Here is a 19,086-nt window from a genome sequence, read left to right on the forward strand (position 1 = left end):
AAGCACAGAGATGCGACATATTGTTGTAAATATGTTGATTCCCTGTGCTACAAAACTAACGCAGTGTGGCACAGCAAAATGACTTGCTGCACAGCGCTGCATTAGTTTATTGTATATCTGCCCCTTACTGCCTATTCAAAATGATTCTTCCTATTGGCACAGATGGGTCACAGCAGATGTTGTCGTCATTAACAGACTTTGCAGCTTATGGGTGTAAATAAGGATTGCATTTAAGCCTGAGCATAGAATTCTGCTCTGCTCACGGAGTTTGCTGAGTTTTTTGCACTGCGCACTTCACGTAGCACATTAAGTTGGCAAGTGTGAGGGAGGAAAATCTTACTCCAGACCACCCCACGAGATTTCTCAGTGAGGTCAGTCGCAGATGGCTGCTACCACTCACGTTGATAAACCTTCCGTTTACGTTGTGGAAGCTGCTGCTTGAGAAGAGAACATTTACTCGAGTGCCAGAAAGAAACAGCGCCCTCTTGCACTGTGCATGGTTCTTTCCGCGCTGATTTTCCAGCCCAGGACAAACACCTGGTGGTAAAAATCAGCGCAAACATCGCAACCTAACGCACTTCACCACTTCTGGAACTTCGCATAGCGCGGCTGAGATTTTTGGTCACTTTGCGGAGTTCCACATAGCGGCACTCTACAAACTCCAACCAGTCCTAATTAAATTCAAGTCAATGTGCATTGTGCCTGGGCAATTCATGAAATTGACCTGACTTTCCGCACTGCCAGCTTTCAGCAATGTGTGCCCTCCAGTCCACTCCATTCCTATTGTGTTTGGCAGAAGGCCATTTCATGATTCTGCATTTAAAAAGGACACATAAGAGAGGCAACAAGGCAATTAAGTGCTTTTAGGGAGACATCTGAGAACTGGTTGCTCCCTAATTGGTTAAGGTTTTCCTGTTCATTTAACGAATAGAATTATTTCCCTATGATGAGCACATAGCATAAAAATACCATAACACAGCAAAACATAAAATAAAATTAAGTTTTAATATCAGAAATACACTTTGTCTTTGTGAGAAATGCCTTAGCTTCCCAGAGTAACAGAGTGTATAATGCACTTTTCCCAATTAACCCATTGTAATGCATGACCTTCAATTAACATGAGATTGCACGGAAGGAGTAAGAGGTTGATGCTAATAAAGAAGCAAAGAATGGAAAGTTGCATATTAGAACCATCTTGTGCAGCATATTACATTTTCTCATGAATGAGTTATATTTGGTGGTGGAGAGAAGAGGTCTCTGCAAACAAAAGATTTGAGATGAAAACCTTGCACAAGATCAAATAAGACACTAGTGGTCAACTTCGTGTGGTGCATTGACTATTGTAAATCAGTGGTATTCAAAAAGAAGATCCATTGTTTTTGCATCAGTAATAATTGGTTTGAAATGGGCATGCATTACACTCAGTAACCACCCATGTAAGAGTAGAAAAGATAGACCATTTGGATCATTACACTCAAGATAAGCTATTGTTAGACTTGGAATCTTTGGCGTGGTTTCTGCTGACTTTTTGCCTCTACCTCCTGTGTTTTTGATGCAGTGCTGGATTAAGGTTTTGCAGGCTTCAATGCTTTTGGCACTTTGCCACTGCTGACCAGTGTCAAACTGCAAGTGCTCTCTGTGTAAATTGGCTTTACAATTGGGTCTCCCTGATTTGCATATTTGATTTACTGGTAATCCCTTAATAAAGTGCACTAAGTGTGCCATGGCCTGTAAATCAAATGCTACTAGTTGGCCTGCAGCACTGATTGTGCCACCCACATCAGTAGCCCTGAAAAACGTATATCAGACCTGCCAGTGCAGTGTCTGTGTGCAGTTATTAACTGCCATGTCAACCTAGCAAGTGCACCCACTTGCCAGGCACTAACCTTCCCTTTTCTTGTATGTAAGGCACCTCTATGGTAGGACCAAGGTACTCCAGTGCGCAGGGTGCAGTTCCAATGTAAGGTGGGACATGTACTGATAGTGAAATACTGCCAATTCGTTTTTCACTATTGAAAGGATATCATGCCCCATAGGATAGAATGGGAAATGCTTTGTAACATCTTACAAGTATAACTTTCCATTGGGACGTGATAGAGAAATCAAGTTTAGGCTCTCTGAACTCAGAATTTTATAAGACATCTTTTAGTAAAGATGTGTTTTAAATTGTGTGTTTGAAAATGCCACTTTTAGAAAGAAGGCATTTTCTTGTTTAAGCATTCTGTGTACCTCTGCCTGTTTGTGTACTGACTATCTGGTTTTGTAGTGACAGGGGCTGGGGATGTACATTAACTGTAGACAGCCACTGGGGGAGGGGGGTTGAGGTGTGACTTGCCCTTCCTGGATGACACAGAGCTGAGCTAAATAGACCTTGGCTGAATTAAGAGTAGTGGGAGGAGATTATGGCCTGTCTCTCTTGCACAATGCTGTCTCCACCCCCTGTGGTCATACTGCACCAGTGAGAAGAGGACAGGACTGGTTTGGACTGGGCTCAGAGACCCTTGAACAAAGAACAAAAATACATTTTGGGGTATAAGTATGAGACCTAAAACCCCAGAACTTCAGATTACGTTTGGAGACAAGAGGGACCTTTGCCAAGGAGAAAAGCTGAAGAGCTGTGAGGAGGAGTACTGCCCCTTTGCTGTTTGCTATGTGGGGTTGGCCTGCAGTTGCTATGTCTGCCAAGGAGAGTACAAAGACTGAACCTTTGCTTTGAACCGGCTTGAAGAAGATCTACAAGGACGTGTGTGTGCCGGCCTCCTGTTCTGAAGTATCAGGGACCCAAAGACGTCCCCTCCAACTCCCCTGAACTCTGATACTGAGAGTTCTGACCTGCCAGGAGGTGCCTGTTCCAGTTCTGGGCCTCTGGAGGTTGTGCTTGCTGCTGGGAGCTAGAAGAAAACCAAAGAACTGAAGAAATCGATGCATTGCTCTTCTTGCGGCTGTTTTTCTGATGCAGCACTGCTGTGCGAGAAGAATATACACGCATCGTAGTGCCGCTACCTAAACGGACACAGCGCCTATTGCCGCTGCAAGACCAAACGCATCGAGGGATCGCAGCTGAAGAAGCCGATGCAGAGCCGCTCGACCGCGCTGCATGGATTGCCGACGGCTCCCGGATTTCCACGCATTTTACCTGTGCGGCAAGTTTACCCGATGCATTACCCCCGGACCAGAACTGTCTTGAAGTCGATGCATCACTTCCCCCTACAAACCGGATTTGACGCATCACTTCTTCTGCATGCAGCAGAACTGTCGCATAGCTCCCCAAATTCTCAGGAACTGACTCATCTCTTTGTTTCTCGACGATTCTCATCTCTGCAAAGGTTTGGCCTTGTGAATTTTGACGCATCTATAGGTACTTTGAGAGAAATCATGCACCCAAAGTTTTCTATGGACCAAGTTGTTTGATACATTTTTAAAGTCATATTCCTAGTACATGTATGTTGGCCTTTTTTTGTTTTGGTCTTTTTGAGTTTAGATAAAGATACTTTAGTTTTCTAAAATGGCGTGGTGTCCATTTGTGGTGTTATCACTGTATTACTGTGTGTTTTGAGTACAAATACACGTTGCTTTTAGGATAAGTCTGTTTGCTCATGCCAAGCTACCCAGGAGGTGATCAGAGGTTATCTAAAGTTTGTATCCCTCTTACCCTAGCTAGAAGCAAGGGTCCCTATTTGGACAAATGTGCCTACCACTGCCAACTAGAGGCTCCCTTTTCTAACAGCTATTATTTATTTCAGGCTTTCTTGGATAATGTAAATCTCTTCAACTAATGGCAAATAGAGCATGGTCACTGTCATGTTCAGACTCTATACTAGTTGCTAATTTAGTCTCACTTAGACTAAATGATTGACAAAGGCATTATTGTGTAAAATAAAACTAACACTCAAGAATGTTCATAGAATTCTGTTATGGCCTGTTCTTGCCTTTTTCATGTTATATCTCCTCAAAGAAATATAATGCCTTGGAGCCATGTGTATATCATCTTGAATGTGATGGGCACTCAGCAACAGGCAGAATCACTTGTGGGATGAGCTATGCGGGTTGTGTTGTCTTTGTGGAGGATGGCCATTAAAGAGAACTTGAGCTAAACGTGCGCCTGGGTGTTCTCTTAACACTGGCGACGAGTTGGAGCATCCACCACTAAGGAACCCTGTGTCTGACGTCCAATACAAGCTACCGCTGTAAAGAATGGTGTCAAGAGACTGCGTTTCACCTTACTTCACTCGTTTTCCTGTGAAGTACAACTAGAAGGTGTATGTACCACAGCGTGTTCATATTGATTACGCTAAATTGTACCCCTATCATCCTCCTCGCAATTAGCGTCCAGGATCTTTTATTTACCTACTAAACAATGGTGGAGGGGAAAAACAGTCATAACACGATGACAATATCATACTTGAAAGTACCACAGACTCCGACTTTAGGTTTATCAATTTATTATAAAGCCAAGAATAATAAGATGTATACACATCGTAAAAACATCATATATAGGTACAGGAAAATCAATACAGAGCCGATCCCCCGAATATAAGTGATTCGGCACAAAAGGAATAAAATGGTGAACTCCAAGAGCCGGATACAGCACAAAATAGAAACGGAGTCCAACCATCTCTTCATGAGACAATGAATCAAATCTGTTCCTACACTATGCTAAAAGGGTTCCCATCTAATGACCTTCTATCAGATCCCAAAGGTCTCAGCACGTGTTGACTCCCTGAGAAGTACTTACATCAAATGGGTTAGGGTGCTTAAGGCTAGGAGCAAGTTCTAAGATGCTCCTTTCTCTCCGAAAGCTACCAGAAGTCTGGGGTCTCTGTCCTTGCGCATCATATAGTAAAGAATTCGATTCTCAGTTCATCCTGGTAACATTTTCCATTGCAACTTTTTCTAAATGGGGAGGTTCACACTTCTAACTAAGACTTCTTTGTTCGGCGTGATGACCTTGGTTCTCAGAGCAGCCAGACACGAAAGATACCCCCCCTTCTCGCTTCCAACTGTCTTCAAAGCATTCCTTGTATCTTCTCCAATCTGAAAATAACAAGTTGGCATTCCGATACCTACAGTAGGATGACAAGACTGCTATTTCTTGAAAACAACATGCATTTCATTATTTCTTTCTTGAGAAGCCAAGGAGGTGCAAAAACAAATACAGTCTTGGGCCTAGAAGTCGGGCAATTACACAAAAACAATTAAAATATATGGTTATAAATTGTCCTGCTTTCTGTATACGCAGGCATGATGATACATACATGATCATATTATAACATAGCACTTCGGTGAATATATGCATAAATCTACTGAGTACCTTTTCAGTGATTATAAAACACTGCACAGTTGTACCTAGGTGCATGACAACTATAACTATAATGTACCCATATAAAATAGAGTGCTGAAATCAGTTTTCCCCTCTTATGACTAGTGTCATAACACCATATTACATTCTTTCAGAATTTCCTCCTTGTAGAAGAGACCAACCTAAACAGAAGATGTAGCTTGCTGTCAGTGTCTAAATTTCTCTAACCCCTTAAGATGCTGGTAATGACTGTCCTGCAGTCTTTCCATTTGCCGTTCTCATTTCTTTAGACATGTTCTTGATGTCTTGCTCTTTGCCATTTGCATGCTTTGATGACTGCCAATAATATAATTATGCAAATGACAGTTATGATAATGGGTTTTAAGATATAACCCATAATTCCCAGTCCTAAACTGTCAAACCAACTGCCAATTTGTCCGAAACCCTTACCAATGTGATCCCAGAGTCCCTCAGCAGCCAAACTACTCAATTCTTGGTGGATATCAGAAATGTTGGCAATATATTTCCTTATATCCCAACTATTGTCTGGAATATAAGTACAGCCCTGCTGGACTCTCAAAAGTTTACAGACTTCTCCAGCTTTTGCTAGTAGGACGTCTAAAGCAAGACAATTTTGAAGAACCATAGCCCTAATCGAGACCATCTCACCATCCACTAATAACAGGATATGTGCTGTATTCACGGAGAGTTTATCCACTATCGTTGCCAGCTTTCAAATTTTTACATCGTTCAAAACTACACCTAAACTAGGTATCATGGCTCCAAACACATCACCAATAATTTCTCCAACACTAACACCACGTTTTCCCCAATGAGAGCTTTTTCCTGCCAATGGCCACAAATCATCCACATGAAATATCTTGGGAAAAACAATGGCTAAATAACATGCCCCGTACCAATTCTTGGGCAGTTTCACATAAGCATTCTTACCACACACAAAATAAACATTAGGCACCATGGTCAATTTATCCAATAGTGCTTTTCTTATGGATTCTTCAATCAGAAAAATGTGTTCACAATCACTTTCACCCACGAATATCTTTTCGTAATAATTGGACGGATGTCTAATGCACAACTTTCCTTTTTGCTGAAAGTCTAAAGCTATTGGTCCTGAACTTCCCTTTGCCTTGTGATCTAATTCTTCCTTGGTCCATGGCAATACCTTATGCTTTGGATCTGGACGAAACAAAGTTTGCTTACGTCAATCTGCTCTCTGATCTGCAAATTTATTTTCAATGCCAGTTAGCATGAAGGGGAAATTGTGTCTGTGTGCATAGGACGTATCTAGAGTGATGGTCGGCACGAAGTACTTAGACATACGCTCTACTTCCTTGTAATAATCATATTTATTCATGTATTTTAGGACTGGCACTTCAGACAGTATCACATCATAATTCGAGAAATAATATTAAAAATGGACTTTGCTGTAAAACATACTTAATAATACACTACAAGTAATACCATAAGTCACAGTCAAGTGATGGTATTGTATGCCTTCCTCTACTGAAGCTGGTAATTGCATGCAGACTTATCAGTCTTTCGCTTCCATAGTGTTCACATACTCGTTCAACAAGCGTGCATATGCATTCAGCGTGAAATCACCCATCGACAGATCTACATGCAGTCTACGACTAGTTTCCTTGAGCATTTCCCTGTATTTCATGGATGGACCACCTTCTATATCAACATTTGAACCAGGTGGGGTACGGGTAGGTTGTTCCCCATTCTTTTCATCATTGGAAGACCCACTCAAAGATGTGACAATCACCACAATTATGGCAAGCAGCATTACTGCAATTAGAGTTCCAATAATACATTTTTTTTTCGATGTTTTGGAAGCCATGTTTCCACTGTCGTATTGGAAACACCAAAGAAACGTGGAAAGTCTCTGTTTTTCTTTTCTGTACTTTAAGTTCCAAATTACAATGTCCTCATTGATTTCTTCACTCGATTATTGCCAAATTTAGTCCATCAGTACTAAGCCAATTGTAGAGAAGTAATTAACCCTAATCCTGAATTCTTCTCTCTATTGAAAGAACCCTCATTTTAAACCTTCTTTCACTGGGGGCTAGGTAATTTTCTTTCTAAGGCCTAATGAGTTCTTTGATCAGATTACAGTACAAGCTTCATCTCTAATGAGGTTAGAGCCATGTATTTGTAGAACCATTTGCAGGATTTCAGCACAACTTTCTCCCAATTCCAAGGCAGTAAGCTGTCGACCAAAAGAAGGGAAAACAACTTGATTAAGGATCAAGAATCGCAGTCCACACAACCTGGGTGGATTCGTAACATGCAGTGTTAGGGTTCCAAAGGCTTCAACTCCTGGGACTAACAACTGAATATCAATCGAGAGGGTGTCCCTTCCGTTGCTCACTGTTCCAGTTCCCAATCTCCCGGAATTCCTCTGTCTCTGCATCTGCAACCAGATATGTCCACTCAGGAGACACGTATTTCTGAGACTGTGTTCTTTTTCTTCTTGAGCGTCTTAGATCATCCAGATTATCTTCTTGTTCACTTTGTTCGATTTCGACATTTCAGGAATCAGAGCAAGATGTTTCTCAGATGCAAGTCTTATGTTCAGCCTTTCTTTCCTTGCTGGCCACGTTTCTGGTCTGGCACTTGTCTGTTCCTTCAGCGCTAGGCCGTTCACTCGGGTCTGGTTCAGAGGGTACTTCCACAATGTCGTCAATTTCAGGCTCTGGAGTCGGTTCTTCCGCAGGCAGTTCTCTTTCACCTTAAGCTGTTTCTCTTTGTACGTCTTCAGAATCAGCTGGTCTTTGGGCACCTTGGGGAATTGGTGTCTCCTCTACAGGCTCCGGAACCTTGCGGGTATGTGAAGCATATATCCAATCCGGCAGTCCTCCACACTTCATCCAGACAGCTCTTCCACACGTGCTTGCGTACAAGAACCCAATCTCCGGGATTCAGATCATGCAGCAGGTCTCTCAGGTGGATGCAGTTGCAGCCTCGATCTGGTGGGACACAGAATTAACTACATCAGCCAGTCCTCTACAATAGTCCAATACCATATCATCAGTGATATTTATCAAGGCTGTGGCTGGTACTATAGGCAATCTCATAGCTCTCCCTGTCAATATTTCATGTGGTGATAGCCCTGTCCTCCTATCAGGAGTGCTATGCAAACTCATTAAAACCAGTGGCAAAGCATCTGGCCACTTCAATGCAGTCGATGAACACACCTTAGCCACTCTCATTTTGATCGTGCCATTCACTTGTTCCACCAGACCAGAGGCTTCCGGTCTGTAACTGCAATGCAATCTCTGGTCTATGTTTAAAGCAGCACACAACAGTTTCGTGAGTTCACTATGGAAGTGACTTTCAACTGAGGTCGTAAATCCGTACCGTGGGATAAGTTCTCGTAATAACAGCTTTGCCACAGTGAGACTATCACATTGTCGAGTTGGATAAGCCTCAACCTAACGTGAAAAGATACACACCACCACCAATACATATCTCAGCCTATTGCATCTTGGCATCTCAATAAAATCCAATTGTATTCTGTTAGAGTCGGGGATCTCTGGTTGGCGCAAGGTTGCCCTTGTGTCAAGCAGGAACCCTCTCCTCCACGTCAGGGCGCAGGATAACCCCTCGCGAATGACCCTTGCTCACCCTCTAGGTGCGTGGCGTGAGCAGCCAAGGCGATTCCTCAGGCGTTGTTGGTTAAGCACTTACAATCATACACACAGTAAATACATCAATCCCCCCAGAAACGGACACCAGGCTTGGATATATATAAAAATACGCTTCTTTATGTAAAAATACGGTATATATATCTCAACAGACTTATCACAAGACCAATAACGTTTTCGCTAGGCCACCAAGTTATACAGCAGGCAAATGTTCTTGGTTCGTTGTTTCAAATGGATACTTTGTAGTCTCTTTACTTGTAGTTCCAGTACTCACAGGGATCGACTCCTGGGAACGGGGAAATAAGGCGTTGCGGGCCCCGAGCCCGATACTGGAACTTCTTTCGTGATGTGGAGAGTCGGCACAGGCCGGTGCGACTCTCAGCTTGGGAAGTGTTCTTGGGTCCTCAATCAGCAGGTGTGGGCAGGTAGGCAGGCGCGGCCCGCGACCCTTTAGCACGGCGGTGCCGGAGGGTCTCCACAGCGGGGGCGGCGCGGCCTGAGATGTCCGAGGATAGCGAAGCGGGGCCACAGGGCACAGTCAGTGCAGCTGGGTGACCCGGCGTAGATCACAGTCGTCGGACGGCTTCCGGCAGGAGGGGTGATAGCGCGGTCAGCGCGCTCCAGTAGCAGGCGGTGACAGGGATGCAGGCGGCCTGGCCCGGGGACAGAGAGCGGCTCTGGACGGAGCGGGGCTCTCACGGGTTTGAGGCAGGCAAGCTTCTGAGTGTCACGGCCCTAGGAGGGGCGATGAGGGGCGCAGTCTCTTTCCAGCGGGATGCACACACGGCTCAAATTGGAGGACGAGCAAAAGCACAGAGAACCCACTGGTCCTGGGGTTCAGTTCAGGGGGCAAGCTCAGATCAAGCCCTTGGAGAATGTTCAAGCACAAAGTAGCAAAGTCTTTTCAGCAAGTCTCTTCCTCTCCTTTCTCAGCAAGGCAAGCAGCAGGCCAGCTCCTCCAGCGTCTTCTTCTCCTTCTAGTCGGGCAGAGGTTCTTTGTGGTAAACAGGATTCTGATTTCTTAGGAGCCAGGCTCCTACTTTTATACACCAATTCTTTTGTTCTTTAGCGCCAGGGGGCCTAGGCCTGGCTCAGTCCAGTTCTGGAGCACTCGGTTATGGTGACTCTGCTCTTTCCTTTCAGCAGCAGGGCAGAGACATCAGCCGCCCCACAGGGGGTGGCGCCGGCTTTGTGGTGGCAGAGCACAGGTCTATTCAAGAGTCAAGGTGTACTCCTCCCACCCATCCAGGTGTAATCTCTCTACCCACCACCTGGCAGCCAACCTGTCTCTGGGGATCCCCCCACCCTGCTCCTTACTGTTGCCAGGCAGAACACATACACACAGCAGAGGCGGACTGAGATGGTCAGGTCAGTAAATACTAACTTTCTAAAAGTAGTATTTACAAACCCAGGATACTAAAATAAACTTGACTACAAGAAGTATTTTATTATTCTGAGTTCAGGCATACCAAACTTGACACTCTACCATGCTCTCTGAGTCCACTGGGGTCACAGCGTTGGCGTGACCCCGGCAGCCCATTCTGGCCTATGGAGAGCAGGTAGCCTTCAATAGTGAAAAACGACAAGGCTGTAATTCACTACTAAGACATGCCACACACATCAGGGCATGTCCTACCTTATGCCTACAATGCACCCTGCCCTCGGGCCTACCAGAGGGGTGGCTAATATGTAGGTAAGGGAAGGTTTAGGGACTGGCAAGTGGGGGCACTTGCGCAGTCAGCGCGACGGTCCCGGACCGCGCACAGGGTCTGCGGTGGCAGACCCTAGACACACTTTACAAGGCCGCTTCCGTGGGTGGCGCAACCAGCGCTGCAAGCCCACCAGCAGCATTGGCATTCACAAGCCCTGGCACCCCTGGTGCACTTTACTGGGGACTGACAGTGAATCCAATAAACCAATCATGGACATCAATTACAGGTACACTTTACTTAGGGAGCACTTGCACTGCGGCACGGATTAGCCGTGGCGCAGTGCCCTGAGCGGACAACACCAGCAAAACAGTCGAGGCACACCATCAAAAAGTGGAAGGGAAACTCACGCCAAGGTGCCAGGTCTAACACGTGTCCCCTCCAGCTGAAATGTGGGGAGAACTACCCTTGCCCAGGGGGTTCCTCGTCACTAAGGCGGAAATACCTGGACAGACCGTCAGCGTTGGCGTGATCTGTACCAGGACGGTGTTCCACCGTAAAGTCCATACCCTGTAGGGAGATGGACCACCTCAACAGCTTCGGGTTTTCACCCCTCATTTGCATCAACCATCTGAGGGGCCTGTGGTCCGTCTGAACCCGGAAGTGAGACCCAAACAAGTAGGGTCTTAGCTTCTTCAGCGCCCAGACCACAGCAAATGCTTCTCGCTCAATTGCACTCCACCTACTTTCCCGTGGAAGTAACCTCCTACTGATGAAGGCTACGGGTTGGTCCCAGCCCTCCTCAGTCATCTGTGAGAGAACAGCCCCTACACCATGCTCCGAAGCGTCTGTCTGGACTAGGAATTCCTTGGAGAAGTCGGGGGCCAAGAGCACGGGCGCCGTGCACATGGCAGTCTTCAGGGTGTCGAAAGCTTTCTGACAGGTGTCAGTCCAAATCACGTTCCTGGGCTGCTTCTTCGAAGTCAGCTCTGTCAAGGGGGCAACGATCGTTCCATAGCCCTTGACAAACCTCCTGTAGTACCCAGTGAGCCCCAGGAAGGCCCTCACTGCGGTCTGCGTCTTGGGGGGTTCCCAAGCCAGGATGGTCTCGATTTTGGGTTGCAAGGGTGCCACCTTGCCACTCCCCACTTGGTGTCCCAAGTACACCACGGAACCCTGCCCGATCTGGCACTTGCTTGCCTTGATCGTGAGGCCTGCTCGGCGCAGCGCCATCAACACTTCCCAGAGGTGGCGCAGGTGTTCAGGCCAGGTGGCACTGAACACTGCGATGTCATCCAGGTAGGCGGCACTGAACGCATCCAGCCCAACCAGTACCTGGTTGACCAACCTCTGAAAGGTGGCAGGGGCATTCTTCATCCCAAATGGCATGACTCGGAACTGGAAGTGCCCATCTGGTGTAGAGAATGCTGACCTCTCTTTGGCCCCATCGGTCAAGGCGATCTGCCAGTACCCAGACGTTAAATCAAACGTGCTGAGGAACCGGGCAGCCCCCAGCCGATCAATGAGCTCATCAGCTCTGGGGATGGGGTGCGCGTCAGTCTTCGTGACTGAATTGAGTCCTCTGTAGTCCACACAGAACCGGAGTTCAGGTGTGGCTCCCGGCGCAGCAGCTTTGGGGACCAAGACCACGGGGCTGGACCAAGGACTGCTGGAGGACTCAACCACCCCTAGCGCAAGCATTTTGGAGACCTCCTCCTTAATGCAAGCTCTGACCCTGTCAGTTACCCTGTAAGCCTTGTGCTTCACAGGTAAGCTGTCTCCTGTGTCCACATCATGGGACACCAGGAACCAGGGAGAATCTGTCGGAAAACTGCCCCAGCAAGTGGCGGCAATCTTCCTGTTGTTCGGGCGTCAGGGTGGGTGAGAGGTTAACTCCATCCACTGACCCATCTTTCTCAGAGGCCACTAAGAGGTCAGGAAGAGGCTCGGTCTCCTCTTCCATTCCATCATCAGTGGCCAGCAGCATGCCCACTTCGGTCCTCTCTAAGTGGGGCTTAAGGCGGTTAACATGTAGGACCCTCAAAGGGTTCCTGGGAGACTGCATGTCCACCAAGTAGGTGATAGGACTTTTGCGCTCCACAACCTCAAATGGACCTGTCCACTTATCCTGAAGTGCACAAGGCTCCACTGGGGCCAAGACCCACACCTTTTGTCCAGGTTGAAGCTCTACCAGAGTGGCATTCCGGTCGTACCACCGCTTCATCTCCTCCTGGCTGGCTTCCAGATTTGCCTCAGCAAGTTGCCTGAAACGCCGAGTCTGGTTTCGGAAGGCCAGCATGTAGCTGTATACATTCTGGGGAGGTTTCCTGGGAGATTGCTCCCAGCCTTCCTTTACCAAACTCAGAGGTCCTCTTACCGGGTGACCATACAGAAGCTCAAAGGGGCTGAATCCTAGAGACTTCTGTGGCACCTCTCGATAAGCGAAGAGCAGGCATGGCAAGAGGACGTCCCACTTACGCCTCATTGGACCGTCCAGGCCCATGATCATGCCTTTGAGGGTTCGGTTGAATCTCTCAACCAACCCGTTTCCTTGGGGGTGGTAAGGAGTGGTGAACTTGTAAGTTACCCCACACTCCTTCCACAGGGATTTCATATATGTGGATATGAAATTGGTCCCCCTGTCGCTCACCACCTCTAGAGGGAATCCCACTCGGGAGAAAATTCCCATCAGTGCCCGTCCCACCACGGGGGCCGTCACTGTCCTCAGAGGGATGGCTTCAGGGTACCGGGTGGCATGGTCCACCAAGACCAGGATGAACCTGTTGCCCAGGGCTGTCTTGGGGTCCAGAGGCCCCACAATATCAATACCCACTCGTTGGAATGGCGTACCGACCACAGGGAAAGGTTGCAGAGGAGCCTTGTGCTTCCCTCCGCTCTTACCACTTGCCTGGCAAGTCTGACAGGTTCGGCAGTAGGAATCTGAATTCTTGTGCATTTGGGGCCAGTAAAAGTGGGTGACAAGCCTGTCATAGGTCTTGTCCATCCCCAAATGTCCTGCTAACGGCACATCGTGAGCCAGCCCCAGTAGGAAGGTTCTGAACTTCTGGGGTACCACCAGCACACGGGCTGACCCAGGTTCAGCAGCCTTAGGCTCGGAATACAGGAGGTCACTCTCCCAGTACACGTAGTGTGTTTTGGCCTGAACACCATTGGCCTGGTCTGCAGCCTGCTGCCGCATACCCACGAGAGAAGGGCATTCTTTCTGCTCCCTGCAGAATTCCTCCCTGGAGGGACCTCCTTCTTGCTGCCAATGGGTCAGCTCAGGCAAGTCTCCCAGTTCGGCAATCTGTTCCCCGGTAGGCTCCAGAGCATCCCCCTCAGGGTCTACTTCCTCCTGGGCCGTGGGAACTTCGGGGGCCGGTTTCCCGCGCCTCCTGCGCCTTCTCCCTAAGGCCGGTTCCTGGACCTCTCCCTCAGGCTCCAGGACCCTCTCAACACCCCTACTGGCTGCCATGGACCGGGTGGTCACGCACGCCCAGTCGGGTAGACCCACCATCCGCAGATGCGTGGTCTTCTCCACCTTTTCCCAAGGGGAGCTCTCCAGGTCGTTCCCTAGCAGACAGTCTACAGGCATGTCAGTTCTCACAGCGACTTGTAGAGTACCAGAGACCTCCCCCCACTCAAAGGGAACTTGAGCCATTGGACAACGACTCTCTATGTTGTCAGCATTGACAACCCTACAGTAGGCATTGGGTACAATCTGCTCTTGAGACACCAGGTGTTGCCTCACCGAGGTCACGCTGGCTCCTGTATCTCTAAGAGCCTCAACCTTCTTTCCATTGATGGTCACTACTTGCCCATATTTCTTAGTGTTAGAGGGCAGGTAGGTTACAGGGACCATCTCACTGTCTCCTAGCGAGACTAGGGTCATCTGCCCGGGACCCCCACCCTCCTGGACTGCTACCTCCTCCCCAAAGTTAACACTAGCTACTTGCCGGGGTGGAGCACCAGTGGGTGCGGTCTTACCAAACAGGCGACACTTAGGATCAGAGGCAATGTGACCCGGGTCACCACACCTATAACAATTGAAGGGCCCCTTTGGAACAGGTCTACCTGTCGGGGCCCCGTTCTGCTGCGGGGGTGGGGGAGGCTGAGAACCCTTCTGCTGGTTCCCTTGGGGATTACTTTGGGGGCCTTTTTGGAACCCTTTCTGTTTACCCCTGTCCCCCCCACTCTTCTGCTGGGGACCCTGCCCACCTTTGGCGGAGTCTCCCACTTGACCCTTGTGGACCCTGGTGCTGAGCCAGCGGTCCGCCTCCTCAGCAAGCTTCCTCGGGTTGGACAGCTTGCTATCAATCAGGTGCTGGCGTAGCTCAGGAAAACATTGACTGGACAAGTGCTCCCATGCAATTAAATCAAGCAGCCCTTGATAATCATTCACTTTGCTACCCTTCACCCAACCATCCAGTGCTCTGCAGAAAAAGGTTACATACTCCACATACGTACTCTCAGGGATCTTCTTAGTCTCCCTGAACCTCTGTCTATATAGCTCAGGAGTTAACCCATACCTGGTCATTAAAGCTTCCTTCATATGGGGGTATGAGGTCTGGACTTCTAAGGGCAAATCTAACAGTGTGTCCCGCCCTTCAGCAAGGAACCTTCCCCACAACCCCGCTCCCCAGTCTTTCTCAGGGACCCGGTGTGAAGACATGGCCACCTCGTAGGCTCTAAACCACTGCCCTATGTCATCCTTTCTAAAATACTCCTTCACTACATCTTTGGGGATGTACACCTTGGACTCTACCTGCACCGGTGGAGTGCTGCCACCAGAAGGAGCGGTGTCCAAACTTTTCGCCTTCAGCTCCAACTCCTTCAATCTTATATCATGATCCATTTGGCGTTGTTGTGCCTCCAGGGCCAACTTCTGCTTTTCCATTTCCATTTGTCCTGCCAACTTTGCCATCTCCATTGCATGCGCCCTGTCTGCTGCCCTGTCTGCCAGCTCCTCTGGCGACCGGACTCTGCTGGGCTCCTCAAGGTTGTCGGGTGGAACGATGTCCCCCGCATTCCGTGGGTCTCTTGACTCCTTCCAGGCTCTCAACGCCTTGGTGTACTGGGGCTTCCTCTTGAATCCAGCATGGGGAACTCGGAATTTTACACTGTAGCCTTTCAATTGCTCCATCGAGTAGCCTTCCAGTCTCTCCCAATCCACCTCATCTATTCCAGAAATCACAGAGAGCGCTCTTCCAGCGGAGAGTGAGCCAGGCATGGTTGCAGTAATGGCAGATGTCTCAACAAAGTTCCAAAAATGAAAACCTGTGGCTGCGTTACTTGGTCTGCTCTCACTATCTGGTGATTAATAATTCACTGAATGCAAATTACAAGTGCAAATCCGAAATCCCAGCGCTGCCACCAATGTTAGAGTCGGGGATCTCTGGTTGGCGCAAGGTTGCCCTTGTGTCAAGCAGGAACCCTCTCCTCCACGTCAGGGCGCAGGATAACCCCTCGCGAATGACCCTTGCTCACCCTCTAGGTGCGTGGCGTGAGCAGCCAAGGCGATTCCTCAGGCGTTGTTGGTTAAGCACTTACAATCATACACACAGTAAATACATCAATCCCCCCAGAAACGGACACCAGGCTTGGATATATATAAAAATACGCTTCTTTATGTAAAAATACGGTATATATATCTCAACAGACTTATCACAAGACCAATAACGTTTTCGCTAGGCCACCAAGTTATACAGCAGGCAAATGTTCTTGGTTCGTTGTTTCAAATGGATACTTTGTAGTCTCTTTACTTGTAGTTCCAGTACTCACAGGGATCGACTCCTGGGAACGGGGAAATAAGGCGTTGCGGGCCCCGAGCCCGATACTGGAACTTCTTTTGTGATGTGGAGAGTCGGCACAGGCCGGTGCGACTCTCAGCTTGGGAAGTGTTCTTGGGTCCTCAATCAGCAGGTGTGGGCAGGTAGGCAGGCGCGGCCCGCGACCCTTTAGCACGGCGGTGCCGGAGGGTCTCCACAGCGGGGGCGGCGCGGCCTGAGATGTCCGAGGATAGCGAAGCGGGGCCACAGGGCACAGTCAGTGCAGCTGGGTGACCCGGCGTAGATCACAGTCGTCGGACGGCTTCCGGCAGGAGGGGTGATAGCGCGGTCAGCGCGCTCCAGTAGCAGGCGGTGACAGGGATGCAGGCGGCCTGGCCCGGGGACAGAGAGCGGCTCTGGACGGAGCGGGGCTCTCACGGGTTTGAGGCAGGCAAGCTTCTGAGTGTCACGGCCCTAGGAGGGGCGATGAGGGGCGCAGTCTCTTTCCAGCGGGATGCACACACGGCTCAAATTGGAGGACGAGCAAAAGCACAGAGAACCCACTGGTCCTGGGGTTCAGTTCAGGGGGCAAGCTCAGATCAAGCCCTTGGAGAATGTTCAAGCACAAAGTAGCAAAGTCTTTTCAGCAAGTCTCTTCCTCTCCTTTCTCAGCAAGGCAAGCAGCAGGCCAGCTCCTCCAGCGTCTTCTTCTCCTTCTAGTCGGGCAGAGGTTCTTTGTGGTAAACAGGATTCTGATTTCTTAGGAGCCAGGCTCCTACTTTTATACACCAATTCTTTTGTTCTTTAGCGCCAGGGGGCCTAGGCCTGGCTCAGTCCAGTTCTGGAGCACTCGGTTATGGTGACTCTGCTCTTTCCTTTCAGCAGCAGGGCAGAGACATCAGCCGCCCCACAGGGGGTGGCGCCGGCTTTGTGGTGGCAGAGCACAGGTCTATTCAAGAGTCAAGGTGTACTCCTCCCACCCATCCAGGTGTAATCTCTCTACCCACCACCTGGCAGCCAACCTGTCTCTGGGGATCCCCCCACCCTGCTCCTTACTGTTGCCAGGCAGAACACATACACACAGCAGAGGCGGACTGAGATGGTCAGGTCAGTAAATACTAACTTTCTAAAAGTAGTATTTACAAACCCAGGATACTAAAATAAACTTGACTACAAGAAGTATTTTATTATTCTGAGTTCAGGCATACCAAACTTGACACTCTACCATGCTCTCTGAGTCCACTGGGGTCACAGCGTTGGCGTGACCCCGGCAGCCCATTCTGGCCTATGGAGAGCAGGTAGCCTTCAATAGTGAAAAACGACAAGGCTGTAATTCACTACTAAGACATGCCACACACATCAGGGCATGTCCTACCTTATGCCTACAATGCACCCTGCCCTCGGGCCTACCAGAGGGGTGGCTAATATGTAGGTAAGGGAAGGTTTAGGGACTGGCAAGTGGGGGCACTTGCGCAGTCAGCGCGACGGTCCCGGACCGCGCACAGGGTCTGCGGTGGCAGACCCTAGACACACTTTACAAGGCCGCTTCCGTGGGTGGCGCAACCAGCGCTGCAAGCCCACCAGCAGCATTGGCATTCACAAGCCCTGGCACCCCTGGTGCACTTTACTGGGGACTGACAGTGAATCCAATAAACCAATCATGGACATCAATTACAGGTACACTTTACTTAGGGAGCACTTGCACTGCGGCACGGATTAGCCGTGGCGCAGTGCCCTGAGCGGACAACACCAGCAAAACAGTCGAGGCACACCATCAAAAAGTGGAAGGGAAACTCACGCCAAGGTGCCAGGTCTAACATATTCTGTTAAAGGGACCTCCTGATCTCCCAATATGATTAATTGTAACCACAGTTCTTTTTCCTGCATTCATTTGCTGACATGTAACACATCTATGACACACTTCTTCAGCAATCACACGAAAGCGTGGAATAAACTACGTCTGCCTGATCACTCACACCATGGCATCTTATCCCAGGTGAACTGCTCCGTGAATCTGCCTTGCCATTGGGCTCAACAAACAATTAGGAAGTATTGCTCTATTATCAGCTGACACCCAAATGCCATCATCACTCTTTTCACAGCCTGCTCTGACCCATGAAGCGTTTTTTTCCTCTGAGACTTCATCTTGCAACCGTTTCACTTCATCTCATGTATCAGCTACAGCTAACATCATGCTGAGCTCGGCCTCTTCTGTGCTTTCTCCTGTATATTACCCATTAAAAACACATGCATGTATGGCACAAAAACGAGCTACTTCATCTGCATAATTATTACCTTTTGTGACAAAGTCTTCTCCCTTTCCGTGAGCAGCGCATTTTACAACTGCTATGACCTTGGGCTTTTGCAAAGCATCCAATAGTTGGCGCACATATTCACCATTTCGAATCGGAGATCCTGAGGATGTTAAAAATCCCCTTTGAGGTCACAGCTGTCAAAAATCATGAACTACACCAAACCCGTATTGGCTGTCCGTATAGATCGTCACTTGGATTCCATGTGAAATAGTACAGGCACGTATCAATGCAATGATTTCCGCTACCTGAACAGAGAATACTCTATTTAAACAGGCAGCTTCTACTACTCCGGTGATGGTACATACAGCAAATGCTGCTTTTAGGTACCCTTCATTGAACCATCAACAAAAAGGATCAAATCAGAGTCGGGTAACGGTTCATCGA

The sequence above is a fragment of the Triturus cristatus genome, chromosome 1_1 (genome assembly GCF_964204655.1).
Source record: "Triturus cristatus chromosome 1_1, aTriCri1.1, whole genome shotgun sequence".
Lineage (NCBI taxonomy): Eukaryota > Metazoa > Chordata > Amphibia > Caudata > Salamandridae > Triturus > Triturus cristatus.